The 15,133-nt window shown below is 51.4% G+C and overlaps 1 protein-coding gene across 2 annotated transcripts in view; it reads left to right on the top strand.

Moving 5' to 3' along the window:
* The first annotated feature begins 10,743 nt into the window (after positions 1–10,743).
* The window catches only part of TTBK1 (tau tubulin kinase 1), a 195,339-nt gene continuing 190,949 nt past the window's right edge, over positions 10,744–15,133 (top strand). For both annotated transcript variants that reach the window (XM_077281873.1, XM_077281874.1), the window contains exon 1: positions 10,744–10,900. The gene's annotated coding sequence lies outside the window, so the exon portion shown is untranslated. The remainder of the gene's footprint in view (positions 10,901–15,133) is intronic.

Raw genomic sequence — 15,133 nt, forward strand, 5'->3', positions numbered from 1 at the left:
ACATATGTTGGAGCGGTTGTGTGAGCAGCAGCAAGCTGTAATGGAGTACCAGCTGCTTCAGGCGCAAAAAAGTCGCAGTCAGCGCCGTACAGACTTCACAACCACAGAGTGGGCCACTATGAATGACGTCTGCCAGGTTTTGCATCCCTTCGATTATTCCACGCGGATGGCGAGTGCAGATGATGCACTAGTCAGCATGACTGTCCCCCTTATCTGCCTGCTTGAAAAATCACTGCAAGCGCTAAGGGATGATGTTGTGGAAGAGGTGGAGGATGAGGATTCACCATTTCCATCATCTTCTGGACAGTCAGCGCCACGTGGTTCCTCACAAACGCGTAGGCAGGGGACACTTTGTGAGGAGGATGAGGAGGAGTCAATGGAGGAGGAAGACATCCGTCCAGAGGAGTTACCGAATTGTCCAGTACTCGGTGTGTACAGCGAGGGTGGGGTGATGACGAGCAGGCAGAGATCACGCCTCCAGCAGGGGACAGCGTTTCTTGGCCAGTTGGCAGTCTGCAGCACATGGTGGATTACATGCTGCAGTGCCTGAGAAACGACCGCCGCATCGCCCACATTCTCAACATGTCTGATTATTGGGTGTTCACCCTCCTCGATCCTCGCTACCGGGACAACGTAGAAAGCCTCATCACACCGTTGAACCGGGAGCGAAAAATGCGGGAGTACCAAGACACACTGGTGAATTCCATCATCTTCTCCATTCCAAGTGAGAGAAGTGCTGCTAGTGCATTCCAAAGCAGCTCAGTGCGTCCAGGCAGTGGAGGAGGCTCTGCACAAAGAGGGAGCAGAAGCAGTGCCTCTGCCCAAGGCAAGACCAGTATGGCCCAACTGTGGCACAGTTTTGTGTGCCTGCCACAAAAGTCTACACCATCACAGACGGCTCCAGTCAGCAGGATGCAACGGTTCCGTCAGATGGTGACAGACTACATGTCTTGCCCTCTTGCTGTACTCCCAGACGGCTCTTCCCCTTTCAAGTTTTGGGTCTCAAAGCTGGATACATGGCCAGAGCTAAGCCAGTATGCATTGGAGGTGCTGGCTTGCCCTGCGGCTAGTGTATTATCGGAACGCGTCTTTAGTGCTGCAGGTGGTGTACTAACTGACCGTCGCATGCGACTATCCTCCGATAATGTTGACCGGCTTACTTTCCTGAAAATGAACCAGGCCTGGATCTCGCAGGAATTTGCCACTCCTCTTCCTGATTAAATAATTAGGTGACTGTCTACAGTATCCAGGTCTCCTGTTGTGTTCATCTTTCTACCACCTGAACTGTAATTCCTGGGCTCCAACACCGCCAGTTGAGGCTCAGAAGTGCCGTCTGCACAGTCAAAACATACGACCCAGTGTTCTTGGGTGTCAGTAACGTCAGCTGATCCCCAGCTGTGTAGCCGGCAATGTGTCCTGCGACTGCCACGCTGATACAACAACTGAAATGTAAGGGAACCTGTCCCCCCCCCCCCCCCCCAAGGCATTTGTTACTGAAAGAGCCACCAAGGTAGCTATTTTTGTTTAGCTCCTTGCACACGCAGAACTTAACACTTATAACATGTGCCCACTGATACCGTAAAACCGTCCCGTAGGTGGGACTTTCCTTCGTAATGTGACGCAGCACAGCCGTCATTCTTACCCCCTTGGCGCCGTGCGCCGCCTCCTCAGCGTTGTTTGATTCTGTCCCAAAGCCTGCGCTGTTATGTTATCCCTTGGCCAGGCACACTTAGCGCTGCCCCTCTTCTGACATCATTTGGTGTCAACCTGACTGCGCCTGTGCATCCGCGCTGGCCGAGATCCCGCCTCGCAGTGTCTTCTGATTTAATCACACTGCGGGCCTGGGATCCATGGACATGCGCAGTGCATATCCTCACCTCTCACTCCCCTCCCTACGGCTTATTCAGACTGTGCGCTGTCAGCTGATCCCTAATAACATGCCACGGCCGTGACACCGCACAGTCTGAAGAAGCCGGAAGGAGGGGAGTGAGAGGCGAGGATATGCACTGCGCATGGCCATGGATCCCAGGCCCACGGTGGGATTACATTAGATGACACTGCGAGGTGGGATCTCGGGTAGCGTGGCCGCACAGGCGCAGCTATCCTGACACCAAATGATGTCAGAAGATGGGCAGCGCTAAGTGTGCCTGGCCAAGGGATAACATAACAGCGCAGGCTCCGGGACAGAATCAAACAACGCTGAGGATCCGGGGCACGGCGCCAAGGGGGTAGGAATGACGGCTGTGCTGCGTCATATTACGAAGGAAAGTCCCACCTCCGGGACGGTCTCACGGTATCAGGGGACACATTTTATAAGTGTTTAGTTCTGTGTTTGCAAGGAGCATAATGAAAAGAGCCACCTTTTCCTTTTGCATCCTTTGTGCTGTACAAGCTGGCTCTTTCAGCTACAAACACCTTGGGGGGGGGGGTTAAAGGTTCCCTTTCGACTTTCTCCAATCAGGCTTCGGCCTACACTGTGTTCCTCTGCTCCTCCTGCTGTCCCTGGGCTGCAACACCGCTAGTTGGTGCCTGGAAGTGCTGTCCTCAGTCAACACTTGCTGCCGTGTTATTGGGGTTCAGTAACGTCAGCTGCTCCCCTGCTGTGTGTGCTGCAATACCTCTTATCTGCTCCTCCTTCTGTCCCTGGGCTCCAACACCGCTAGTTGTTGCCTGGAAGTGCTGTCCGCACAGTCAACAGTCGCTCCTCTGTTATTGGGGTTCAGTAATGTCAGCTGTTCCCCAGCTGTGTGTGTGGCAATCCCTCCTATCTCCTCCACCTCCTCTTCCTGCTGTCCCTGGGCTCCAACACCGCTAGTTGTTGTCCGGAAGTGCTGTCCGCACAGAGCCAAACACCTCGCCAATGTGTTAGTGGGGTTCAGTAATGCCTGCTGCTCCCCTGCTGTGTATACGGCAACATGTCATTCGACCGCCACGCAGGCACAACTTAAATTTAAGGGAACCTGTCCCCGCCCCCCAGGCGTTTGTTACTGAAAGAGCCAACTTGTGCAGCAGTAATGATGCAAAAGGAAAAAGTGCCTCTTTTCGTGGTGCTCCTTGCACATGCTGAACCTAACACTTATGAAATGTGTCCCCTCACACCGTTAAACCGTCCGGTAGGTGGAACTTTCGTTTGTCATGTGACGCAGCACAGCCATCATTCTTACCCCCTTGGCGCCGTGCGCCGCCTCCTCAGCGTTGTTTGAATCTGTCCCGGAGCCTGCGCTGTTATGTTAGCCCTTGGCCATGCACACTTAGCGCTGCCCGTCTTCTGACATCATTTGGTGTCAGGATGGCTGCGCCTGTGCGGCCGCGCTGGCCGAGATCCCGCCTCGCAGTGTCTTCTGATTTAATCCCACTGCGGGCCTGGGATCCATGGGCATGCGCAGTGCATATCCTCGCCTCTCACTCCCCTCCCTACGGCTTATTCAGACTGTGCGCTGTCAGCTGATCCCTAATAACATGCCACGGCCGTGACACCGCACAGTCTGAAGAAGCCGGAAGGAGGGGAGTGAGAGGCGAGGATATGCACTGCGCATGCCCATGGATCACAGGTCCGCAGAGTGATTACATTAGATGACACTGCGAGGCGGGATCTCGGGCAGCGCGGCCGCACAGGCGCAGCCAGTCTGACACCAAATGATGTCAGAAGACGGGCAGCGCTAAGTGTGCATGGCCAAGGGCTAACCTAACAGCGCAGACTCCGGGACAGATTCAAACAACGCTGAGGAGGGGGCGCACGGCGCCAAGGGGGTAAGAATGACAGCTGTGCTGCGTCACATGACAAATGAAAGTTCCACCTACCGGACGGTTTAACGGTGTGAGGGGACACACTTCATAAGTGTCAAGTTCAGCATGTGCAAGGACCATAATTAAAAGAGCTAAGTTTAGCTTTTTCAGCATTAGTGCTGTACAAGATGGCTCCTTCAGCTACAAACGCCTTGGGGGGGGGGTTAAAGGTTCCCTTTCAACTTGCTCCAGTGCAGGCTTCGGCCTACACTCTGCTCTTCCTGCTGACCCTGGGCTCTAACACCGCCAGTTGGCACCCAGATGTGCTAGCTGCACAGAGCAAAACACCCGCCAATGTGTCAGTGGGGTCCAGCACCGCCAGCTGTTCCCCTGCTGTGTAGCCGGCAACGTGTCCTGCAAAAGCCACGCAGACACAAGAACTGAAATTGAAGGGAACCTGTCCCCCCTCCCCCAGGTGTTTGTATGTTTTACAGCCACCTTGTACATCAGTAATGCTGCATGTGTGCAAGGTGGCTCAGAAACTTATTCTCCTTGCACACGTGGAACGGAACACGTCTAAAATGTGTCCCCTGAGACCATTAAAACGTCCCGGTGGTGTGACTTTCCTTTGTAATGACACGCTGCACCCCCCTTGGTATAGCTGCCCGTCTTCTGACATCATTGTTTGGCTGGCTGCGCCTCTGCGGCCGCCCTGGCCCGACACAACGCCCCTCGGTGTCTTATTTATTTTGACTGGGAGGGTGTGATTGACGGGCATGAGCAGTGCATATCTTCGCCTGTCACTCATCTCCTTCCGCCTTCTTGAGACTGTGCGGCTTCATGGCCGTGGCATGCGATAAGGGATCAGATGACGCCGCACAGTCTGTAGCAGGTGTAAGGACACGAGCGAGAGGCGAACATATGTACTGCGCCAGGCCATGAATCCCAGCCCCGCAGTGTGAAACAATGTAAAGACACTGCGGGGCTGGGATTCATGGGCATCGCGAACCGCACCGGCCGACATGAAATGATGTCAGAAGATGGGCAGCGCTAACAGCTCATGGCCAAGAGATAACACAACAGCGCAGACTCCTGTACAGCTAATAACGCTCAGGAGACTGCGCCTAGCACCAAGGTGGGATTCTTGACATCTGTGCTGCGTCTCATTAAGAAGGAAAGTCACGCCTCCAAGACAGTTTGACTGTATAAGGGGCTAAATGTTATACGTGTTTCATTCAGCGTCTGCAAGATTCAAAACTTAAAGAGCAACCTTTGACTTGTGCAGCATTACAGCTGCACAAGGTGTGCCTCTTCTAGTTTGAAACACCTGAGGGGGGGTTAAAGGTTACCTTTAAAATTGGTTCAATTAGCCTTCAGCCTACACTCTCCTCCTCCTGCTGTCCCTGGGCTCTAACACCGCCAGTTGGGGCCCGGTACTGCTAGCTGCACAGAGCAAAACACCCGTCAATGTGTCAGTGGGGTTCAGCACCGCCAGCTGTTCCCCTGCTGTGCAGCCGGCAACGTGTCCTGCAACAGCCACGCAGACACAAGAACTGAAATTGAAGGGAACCTGTCCCCCCTTCCCAGGCGTTTGTATGTATTACAGCCACCTTGTACAGCAGTAATGCTGCATGTGTGCAAGGTGGCTCATAAACGTATTCTCCTCGCACATGTGGAACTGAAAACACGTCTGCAATGTGTCCTCTGTGTGACCATTTAACCGTCCCGGGGGTGTGACTTTCCTTTGTAATGACACGCTGCACCCCCCTTGGTAGCGCTGCCCGTCTTCTGACATCATTGTTTGGCTGGCTGCGCCTCTGCGGCCGCCCTGGCCCGACACAACGCCCCTCGGTGTCTTATTTATTTTGACTGCGAGGGTGTGATTGACGGGCATGAGCAGTGCATATCTTCGCCTGTCACTCAGCTCCTTCCGCCTTCTTCAGACTGTACGGCTTCATGGCCGTGGCATGCCATAAGGGATCAGCTGACGCCGCACAGTCTGAAGCAGGTGTAAGGACCCGAGTGTGAGAGGCGAACATATGTACTGCGCCAGGCCATGAATCCCAGCGCCGCAGTGTGAAACACTGTAAAGACACTGCGGGGCTGGGATTCATGGTCATCGCAAACCGCACCGGCCGACATGAAATGATGTCAGAAGACGGACAGCGCATGGCCAAGGGATAATGCAACAGCGCAGACTCCTGTACAGCAAAATGCGATGCTCAGGAGGCCGCGCCAAGCACCAAGGTGGTATTTTTGCCAGCTGTGCTGCGTCTCATTAAGAAGGGAACTCCCTCCTCCAAGACAGTTTTGACTGTATAAGGGCCTAAATGTGGTACATGTTTCACTCAGCGTGTGCAAGGAACAAAATTAAAAGAGCAACCTTTGACTTGGGCAGCATTACTGCTGCCCAAGGTGTGGCTCTTCTAGTTTGTAACACCTGAGGGGGGGTTAAAGGTTACCTTTAAAATTGGTTCAATTAGGCTTCAGCCTACACTATGCTCCCTCTCCTCCTGCTGTCCCTGGGCTCTAACACCGCCAGTTGGGGCCCGGTACTGCTAGCTGCACAGAGAAAAACACCAGCCAATGTGTCAGTGGGGTTCAGCACCGCCAGCTGTTCCCCTGCTGTGTAGCCGGCAACGTGTCCTGCAACAGCCACGCAGACACAACAGACCCAAAGCTGCCGCCAGTGCAGGCTTCGGCCTACACTCTGCTCCCTCTCCTCCTGCTGACCCTGGGCTCTAACACCGCCAGTTGGCGCCCAGATGTGCTAGCTGCACAGGGAAAAACACCCGCCAATGTGTCAGTGGGGTTCAGCACCGCCAGCTGTTCCCCTGCTGTGTAGCCGGCAACGTGTCCTGCAAATGCCACGCAGACACAACAGACCTACAAATGCCTCCAGTGCAGGCTTCGGCCTACACTCTGCTCCCCCTGCTGACCCTTTGCTCCAAACCCACTAGTTGGGGCTGTAAGAAGACAAGCTTGAATAGGTCCCCATCCTGGTTCCAGTACCGTAAGCTGGTTCCGGGCAGAGCCTTTGGCTTAGGTGCCTCCCTCTGGGTATCCGAGTTCCACCAACGTCAGGTGGTCCTTGGTAGTGCTTTCAGGCACGGGTACCTCCTGCTTAGTAACCGGGTTCCAGTAACGTCAGCTGGTCTTCGGTAGTTCCATTGGCTCTTGGACCTTCGGCTACCCATCCGGGTTCCAGCACCGTCAGCTGGTTCTCGGCAGTGTCTTTTGCTCTTGTACCTTCTGCTCCCCATCCTGGTTCCAGTACCGTCAGCTGGTTCCGGGCAGAGCCTTTGGCTTAGGTGCCTCCCTCTGGGTATCCGAGTTCCACCAACGTCAGGTGGTCCTTGGTAGTGCTTTCAGGCACGGGTACCTCCTGCTTAGTAACCGGGTTCCAGTAACGTCAGCTGGTCCTCGGTAGTTCCATTGGCTCTTGGACCTTCGGGTAGCCATCCAAGTTCCAGTTCCATCAGCTGTTTCTCGGCATTTTCTCAGCCTTCTTGTACCTTCTGCTACATTTCCAAGTTCAAGACCCTAAAGACGACGACCCGGAAGACCACCCCTAAGATGACGACGACACCAGAGACGACAACCACTGAGATGACGACGACCCTGGAGACGATGACCCTGAAGACCACCCCGATGACGACGACCCCGGAGACTACGACCCTGGAGACGACGACGACATGGGAGACCGAGAAGCAGAAGAACAAGAGGCTGCAGAACAAAGAGCAGAAGAACATTAAGCATAACACAAAATATCAGAGCAAAAGATATTATCTAAATTATAAGCAGAAGAAGACTAAGCAGTGTATGGGGGTGAGTCCGTTCCTCCTCGTGGTGCCCCTGGATAAAGCCTGATGCTGCAGGCCAAACTGAACGCGGACAAATGTAACTCTTTTGTGACAGGCAGAACGGAAGGTGCAATCTTCAAAATTTTATAGATAACAACTACGGGAATGCCTGTCACAAATATGAATATGATGAAGAAGTAGAATATGAAGAAGATAATAGTAAAATAAAAAGAATATGAACAATGTAACAAAAAAAAATAATAGGTAGAATATGAAGAAGAAGATGAATAAGGTGAAGAAGAACTTGATGTCAAAGATGCTGATGATGAAGAAGAAAGTGTGGGAGAAGTAAAAAAGAGGGTGAAGGGCGTGGAAGTAGTGACACATCAATATCTGACAAAATAAAAAAAATCTTAACATAGTCAATATCTTTGTAACTCCGAACGTCTTAATTTTTTTTTTAAATTCCTGCTATTCTATTTGATTGGGCTAAACCTCTGTGCCTTTAATGTCTCCGCCACCTCCCCCAATACATCCTACATTATTCTTAGTTGTTTTCCTTCATGTAGAATGAACCTACAAGGAAAGAAAGGGTTTATTTTAATTCCGATATTTTCGTCCCATTGACTTGCATTGGTATCGGAATCGGCGAGATCCGATACTTTGACGGTATCGGCCGATACTTTCCGATACCGATACTTTCCGATATCGGAAGGTATCGCTCAACACTAGTTGCAGCAGATTTGGGCTCATGTGGTGGACAATTTGGTGTTGTCTCAGGAGGAGGCTCAGCGTTTTGCTAACCGTCGTCGGTGTGTTGGTTCCCGGCTTCGGGTTGGGGATTTGGTCTGGTTGTCTTCCCGTCATGTTCCTATGAAGGTTTCTTCCCCTAAGTTTAAGCCTCGGTTTATTGGTCCTTATAGGATTTCTGAGATTATCAATCCGGTGTCTTTTCGTTTGGCCCTTCCAGCCTCTTTTTCCATCCATAATGTTTTCCATAGATCTTTATTGCGGAAATATGTGGTGCCCGTTGTTCCCTCTGTCGATCCTCCTGCCCCGGTGTTGGTTGATGGGGAGTTGGAGTATGTGGTTGAGAAGATTTTGGATTCTTGCTTTTTGAGGAGGAGGCTTCAGTACCTTATCAATTGGAAGGGTTATGGCCAGGAGGATAATTCTTGGGTTTTTGCCTCTGATGTCCATGCTGCTGATTTGGTTCATGCTTTTCATCTGGCTCGTCCTGATCGGCCTGGGGGCTCTGGTGAGGGTTCGGTGACCCCTCTTCAAGGGGGGGTACTGTTGTGAATTCTGCTCTTGGGCTCCCTCCGGTGGTTGTTGGTGGTAGTGCAGTTGTCTTGGGGTTGTAATCCTGGGCAGGTGTTACTGCTGATTGCAGCTCTATTAGGTATTTAGGTGTGCAGGATCCATGAGTCTGTGCCAGTTGTCCATTGTACTTGGAGGGATTGCATCTCTCTCTGGCTCCTCATGCCCTGCTGCCAATTCAGCTAAGATAAGTGTCTGGTTTTTGTCTCTGTGCACACATGCAGTGTGCTTTGCAATTCAGTGCAATTCATTGTGTTTTTGTCCAGCTTAGACTTTGTTTCGATTTTTCAGTCATGCTGGATTCTCAGGAGATGCAGATATACTTTCTATGTCTTTAGTTAGATGTAGAATATTTGTATTATCTGCTGTGGATATTTTTAGGATTTTAATACTGACCGCTTAAAATTCTGTCCTATCCTTTCCTATTTAGCTAGAAGTGCCGCTTTTGCTGAATCCTGTTTTTCTGCCTGCGTGTGTCTTTCCTCTTATACTCACAGTCAATATTTGTGGGGGGCTGCCTATCCTTTGGGGGTCTGCTCTGAGGCAAGATAGAATTCCCATTTCCATCTATAGGGGTATTTAGTCCTCCGGCTGTGTCGAGGTGTCTAGGACGTGTTAGGTACACCCCACGGCTACTTCTAGTTGCGATGTTAGTTTAGGGTTTGCGGTCAGTACAGGTTCCACCTACTCCTGAGAAAGTCTCTCATGCGGCTCCACGGTCACCGGATAATAACAGAGTAGTTATATAGCCCTCACTGCAGTGTGTCCAATAGCCAGTACATAGAAGGCAGCATTTCTGGTGACTAATTATTCTAGGTGCAGTACCTAATCTGACCTGAGGGTAAGGGGGGCGCCAGAGAGCTGCAAGTGCCAAACCGGAACTGGGAAGTGGGATATACAGTAGATAAATCCCCTTCAGAAAGAACCAGGGGGAACCAAACAACTAATATTCATGGCAAATTGGTGTGAGTGGTGAGGATGATAAAGGTGGCCTCACTGTGATTTGCGACAGGGGGGGTCACACTGCTGGTGTTTGTGTGGGGGGGTCACAGTGTCGGTGCTGGGGGGGTCAGTGTCGGTGCTGTGTGTGTGTGTGTGTGGGGGTCACAGTGTCGGTGCTGGGGGGGTCAGTGTCGGTGCTGTGTGTGGGGGGGTCACAGTGTCGGTGCTGTGTGTGTGGGGGTCACAGTGTCGGTGCTGTGTGTGTGGGGGTCACAGTGTCGGTGCTGTGTGTGTGTGTGGGGGTCACAGTGTCGGTGCTGTGTGTGTGTGGCGGTCACAGTGTCGGTGCTGTGTGTGTGGGGGTCACAGTGTCGGTGCTGTGTGTGTGGGGGTCACAGTGTCGGTGCTGTGTGTGTGGGGGTCACAGTGTCGGTGCTGTGTGTGTGGGGGTCACAGTGTCGGTGCTGTGTGTGTGGGGGTCACAGTGTCGGTGCTGTGTGTGTGTGTGGGGGTCACAGTGTCGGTGCTGTGTGTGTGGGGGTCACAGTGTCGGTGCTGTGTGTGTGGGGGTCACAGTGTCGGTGCTGTGTGTGTGGGGGTCACAGTGTCGGTGCTGTGTGTGTGGGGGTCACAGTGTCGGTGCTGTGTGTGTGGGGGTCAGTGTCGGTGCTGTGTGTGTGGGGGTCACAGTGTCGGTGCTGTGTGTGTGGGGGTCACAGTGTCGGTGCTGTGTGTGTGGGGGTCAGTGTCGGTGCTGTGTGTGTGGGGGTCACAGTGTCGGTGCTGTGTGTGTGGGGGTCACAGTGTCGGTGCTGTGTGTGTGGGGGTCAGTGTCGGTGCTGTGTGTGTGTGTGGGGGGGTCACAGTGTCGGTGCTGTTACATTGTGTCGGTGCTGTTACATTGTGTCGGTGGGTGTGTTGCAGGCTGTGACGTCAGTGCAGTGGCCGCGGTGCATTGTGGGAGTTTCCGGATCCTCTGCAGCACCAGGGACAGCGCCGGAGCCGCCGGTCACCGCTCCGTCTGCTCTCCCGCCCCATCCAGATGAGCCGCCCGGCGCCGCCCTCCGCCCACAGCCGGCACCGAACCCGGGAAGGACCGGAGCCCAGCGGTGAGGAGAGGAGGAGGGACGGGGGAAAGGGTGACCTCTGCCGGCGGGGGCGCGTGTACCGGGGACCGGGAGCCATCACTAGTGGGGCAGTGACACTGATTATTCCTCCTGTCATCACTAGTGGGGCAGTGACACTGATTATTCCTCTGTCATCACTAGTGGAGCAGTGACACTGATTATTCCCCTGTCATCACTAGTGGAGCAGTGACACTGATTATTCCTCTGTCATCACTAGTGGGGCAGTGACACTGATTATTCCTCCTGTCATCACTAGTGGGGCAGTGACAGTGATTATTCCTCTGTCATCACTAGTGGAGCAGTGACACTGATTATTCCTCCTGTCATCACTAGTGGAGCAGTGACACTGATTATTCTCCTGTCATCACTAGTGGAGCAGTGACACTGATTATTCTCCTGTCATCACTAGTGGAGCAGTGACACTGATTATTCCTCTGTCATCACTAGTGGAGCAGTGACACTGATTATTCCTCCTGTCATCACTAGTGGAGCAGTGACACTGATTATTCCTCTGTCATCACTAGTGGAGCAGTGACACTGATTATTCCTCCTGTCATCACTAGTGGGGCAGTGACACTGATTATTCCTCCTGTCATCACTAGTGGGGCAGTGACACTGATTATTCCTCCTGTCATCACTAGTGGGGCAGTGACACTGATTATTCCTCCTGTCATCACTAGTGGGGCAGTGACACTGATTATTCCTCCTGTCATCACTAGTGGAGCAGTGACACTGATTATTCCTCCTGTCATCACTAGTGGGGCAGTGACACTGATTATTCCTCCTGTCATCACTAGTGGGGCAGTGACACTGATTATTCCTCCTGTCATCACTAGTGGGGCAGTGACACTGATTATTCCTCTGTCATCACTAGTGGGGCAGTGACACTGATTATTCCTCTGTCATCACTAGTGGAGCAGTGACACTGATTATTCCTCCTGTCATCACTAGTGGGGCAGTGACACTGATTATTCTCCTGTCATCACTAGTGGAGCAGTGACACTGATTATTCCCCTGTCATCACTAGTGGAGCAGTGACACTGATTATTCCCCTGTCATCACTAGTGGGGCAGTGACACTGATTATTCCCCTGTCATCACTAGTGGAGCAGTGACACTGATTATTCCTCTGTCATCACTAGTGGAGCAGTGACACTGATTATTCTCCTGTCATCACTAGTGGGGCAGTGACACTGATTATTCCTCTGTCATCACTAGTGGGGCAGTGACACTGATTATTCCCCTGTCATCACTAGTGGAGCAGTGACACTGATTATTCCTCTGTCATCACTAGTGGAGCAGTGACACTGATTATTCCTCTGTCATCACTAGTGGGGCAGTGACACTGATTATTCCCCTGTCATCACTAGTGGAGCAGTGACACTGATTATTCCCCCTGTCATCACTAGTGGAGCAGTGACACTGATTATTCCTCTGTCATCACTAGTGGAGCAGTGACACTGATTATTCCTCCTGTCATCACTAGTGGAGCAGTGACACTGATTATTCTCCTGTCATCTCTAGTGGAGCAGTGACACTGATTATTCTCCTGTCATCACTAGTGGGGCAGTGACACTGATTATTCCCCTGTCATCACTAGTGGAGCAGTGACACTGATTATTCCTCTGTCATCACTAGTGGAGCAGTGACACTGATTATTCCTCTGTCATCACTAGTGGGGCAGTGACACTGATTATTCCCCTGTCATCACTAGTGGAGCAGTGACACTGATTATTCTCCTGTCATCACTAGTGGGGCAGTGACACTGATTATTCTCCTGTCATCACTAGTGGGGCAGTGACACTGATTATTCTCCTGTCATCACTAGTGGAGCAGTGACACTGATTATTCCTCTGTCATCACTAGTGGGGCAGTGACACTGATTATTCCTCTGTCATCACTAGTGGAGCAGTGACACTGATTATTCTCCTGTCATCACTAGTGGAGCAGTGACACTGATTATTCCTCCTGTCATCACTAGTGGGGCAGTGACACTGATTATTCCTCTGTCATCACTAGTGGAGCAGTGACACTGATTATTCCTCTGTCATCACTAGTGGGGCAGTGACACTGATTATTCCTCCTGTCATCACTAGTGGAGCAGTGACACTGATTATTCCCCTGTCATCACTAGTGGAGCAGTGACACTGATTATTCCTCTGTCATCACTAGTGGGGCAGTGACACTGATTATTCCCCTGTCATCACTAGTGGAGCAGTGACACTGATTATTCCCCTGTCATCACTAGTGGAGCAGTGACACTGATTATTCCTCTGTCATCACTAGTGGAGCAGTGACACTGATTATTCCTCTGTCATCACTAGTGGAGCAGTGACACTGATTATTCCTCTGTCATCACTAGTGGGGCAGTGACACTGATTATTCCCCTGTCATCACTAGTGGAGCAGTGACACTGATTATTCTCCTGTCATCACTAGTGGAGCAGTGACACTGATTATTCCTCTGTCATCACTAGTGGAGCAGTGACACTGATTATTCCCCTGTCATCACTAGTGGAGCAGTGACACTGATTATTCCTCTGTCCTCACTAGTGGGGCAGTGACACTGATTATTCCTCTGTCATCACTAGTGGAGCAGTGACACTGATTATTCTCCTGTCATCACTAGTGGAGCAGTGACACTGATTATTCTCCTGTCATCACTAGTAGGGCAGTGACACTGATTATTCTCCTGTCATCACTAGTGGAGCAGTGACACTGATTATTCCTCTGTCATCACTAGTGGAGCAGTGACACTGATTATTCCTCCTGTCATCACTAGTGGGGCAGTGACACTGATTATTCCTCTGTCATCACTAGTGGAGCAGTGACACTGATTATTCCCCTGTCATCACTAGTGGGGCAGTGACACTGATTATTCCTCTGTCATCACTGGTGGAGCAGTGACACTGATTATTCCTCTGTCATCACTAGTGGAGCAGTGACACTGATTATTCCCCTGTCATCACTAGTGGAGCAGTGACACTGATTATTCCCCTGTCATCACTAGTGGAGCAGTGACACTGATTATTCCTCCTGTCATCACTAGTGGGGCAGTGACACTGATTATTCCTCCTGTCATCACTAGTGGAGCAGTGACACTGATTATTCCCCTGTCATCACTAGTGGAGCAGTGACACTGATTATTCCTCCTGTCATCACTAGTGGGGCAGTGACACTGATTATTCCTCCTGTCATCACTAGTGGAGCAGTGACACTGATTATTCCCCTGTCATCACTAGTGGGGCAGTGACACTGATTATTCCCCTGTCATCACTAGTGGAGCAGTGACACTGATTATTCCCCTGTCATCACTAGTGGAGCAGTGACACTGATTATTCCTCCTGTCATCACTAGTGGGGCAGTGACACTGATTATTCTCCTGTCATCACTAGTGGGGCAGTGACACTGATTATTCTCCTGTCATCACTAGTGGGGCAGTGACACTGATTATTCCTCTGTCATCACTAGTGGGGCAGTGACACTGATTATTCCTCTGTCATCACTAGTGTAGCAGTGACACTGATTATTCTCCTGTCATCACTAGTGGAGCAGTGACACTGATTATTCCTCTGTCATCACTAGTGGAGCAGTGACACTGATTATTCCTCTGTCATCACTAGTGGAGCAGTGACACTGATTATTCCTCTGTCATCACTAGTGGGGCAGTGACACTGATTATTCCTCTGTCATCACTAGTGGAGCAGTGACACTGATTATTCTCCTGTCATCACTAGTGGAGCAGTGACACTGATTATTCCCCTGTCATCACTAGTGGAGCAGTGACACTGATTATTCCCCTGTCATCACTAGTGGGGCAGTGACACTGATTATTCTCCTGTCATCACTAGTGGGGCAGTGACACTGATTATTCCTCCTGTCATCACTAGTGGAGCAGTGACACTGATTATTCCTCCTGTCATCACTAGTGGAGCAGTGACACTGATTATTCCCCTGTCATCACTAGTGGGGCAGTGACACTGATTATTCTCCTGTCATCACTAGTGGAGCAGTGACACTGATTATCCCTCTGTCATCACTAGTGGAGCAGTGACACTGATTATTCCTCCTGTCATCACTAGTGGAGCAGTGACACTGATTATTCCCCTGTCATCACTAGTGGGGCAGTGACACTGATTATTCTCCTGTCATCACTAGTGGAGCAGTGACACTGATTATCCCTCTGTCATCACTAGTGGAGCAGTGACACTGATTAT

Source organism: Ranitomeya variabilis, chromosome 2 (genome assembly GCF_051348905.1).
Source record: "Ranitomeya variabilis isolate aRanVar5 chromosome 2, aRanVar5.hap1, whole genome shotgun sequence".
In the NCBI taxonomy this organism is placed as follows: domain Eukaryota; kingdom Metazoa; phylum Chordata; class Amphibia; order Anura; family Dendrobatidae; genus Ranitomeya; species Ranitomeya variabilis.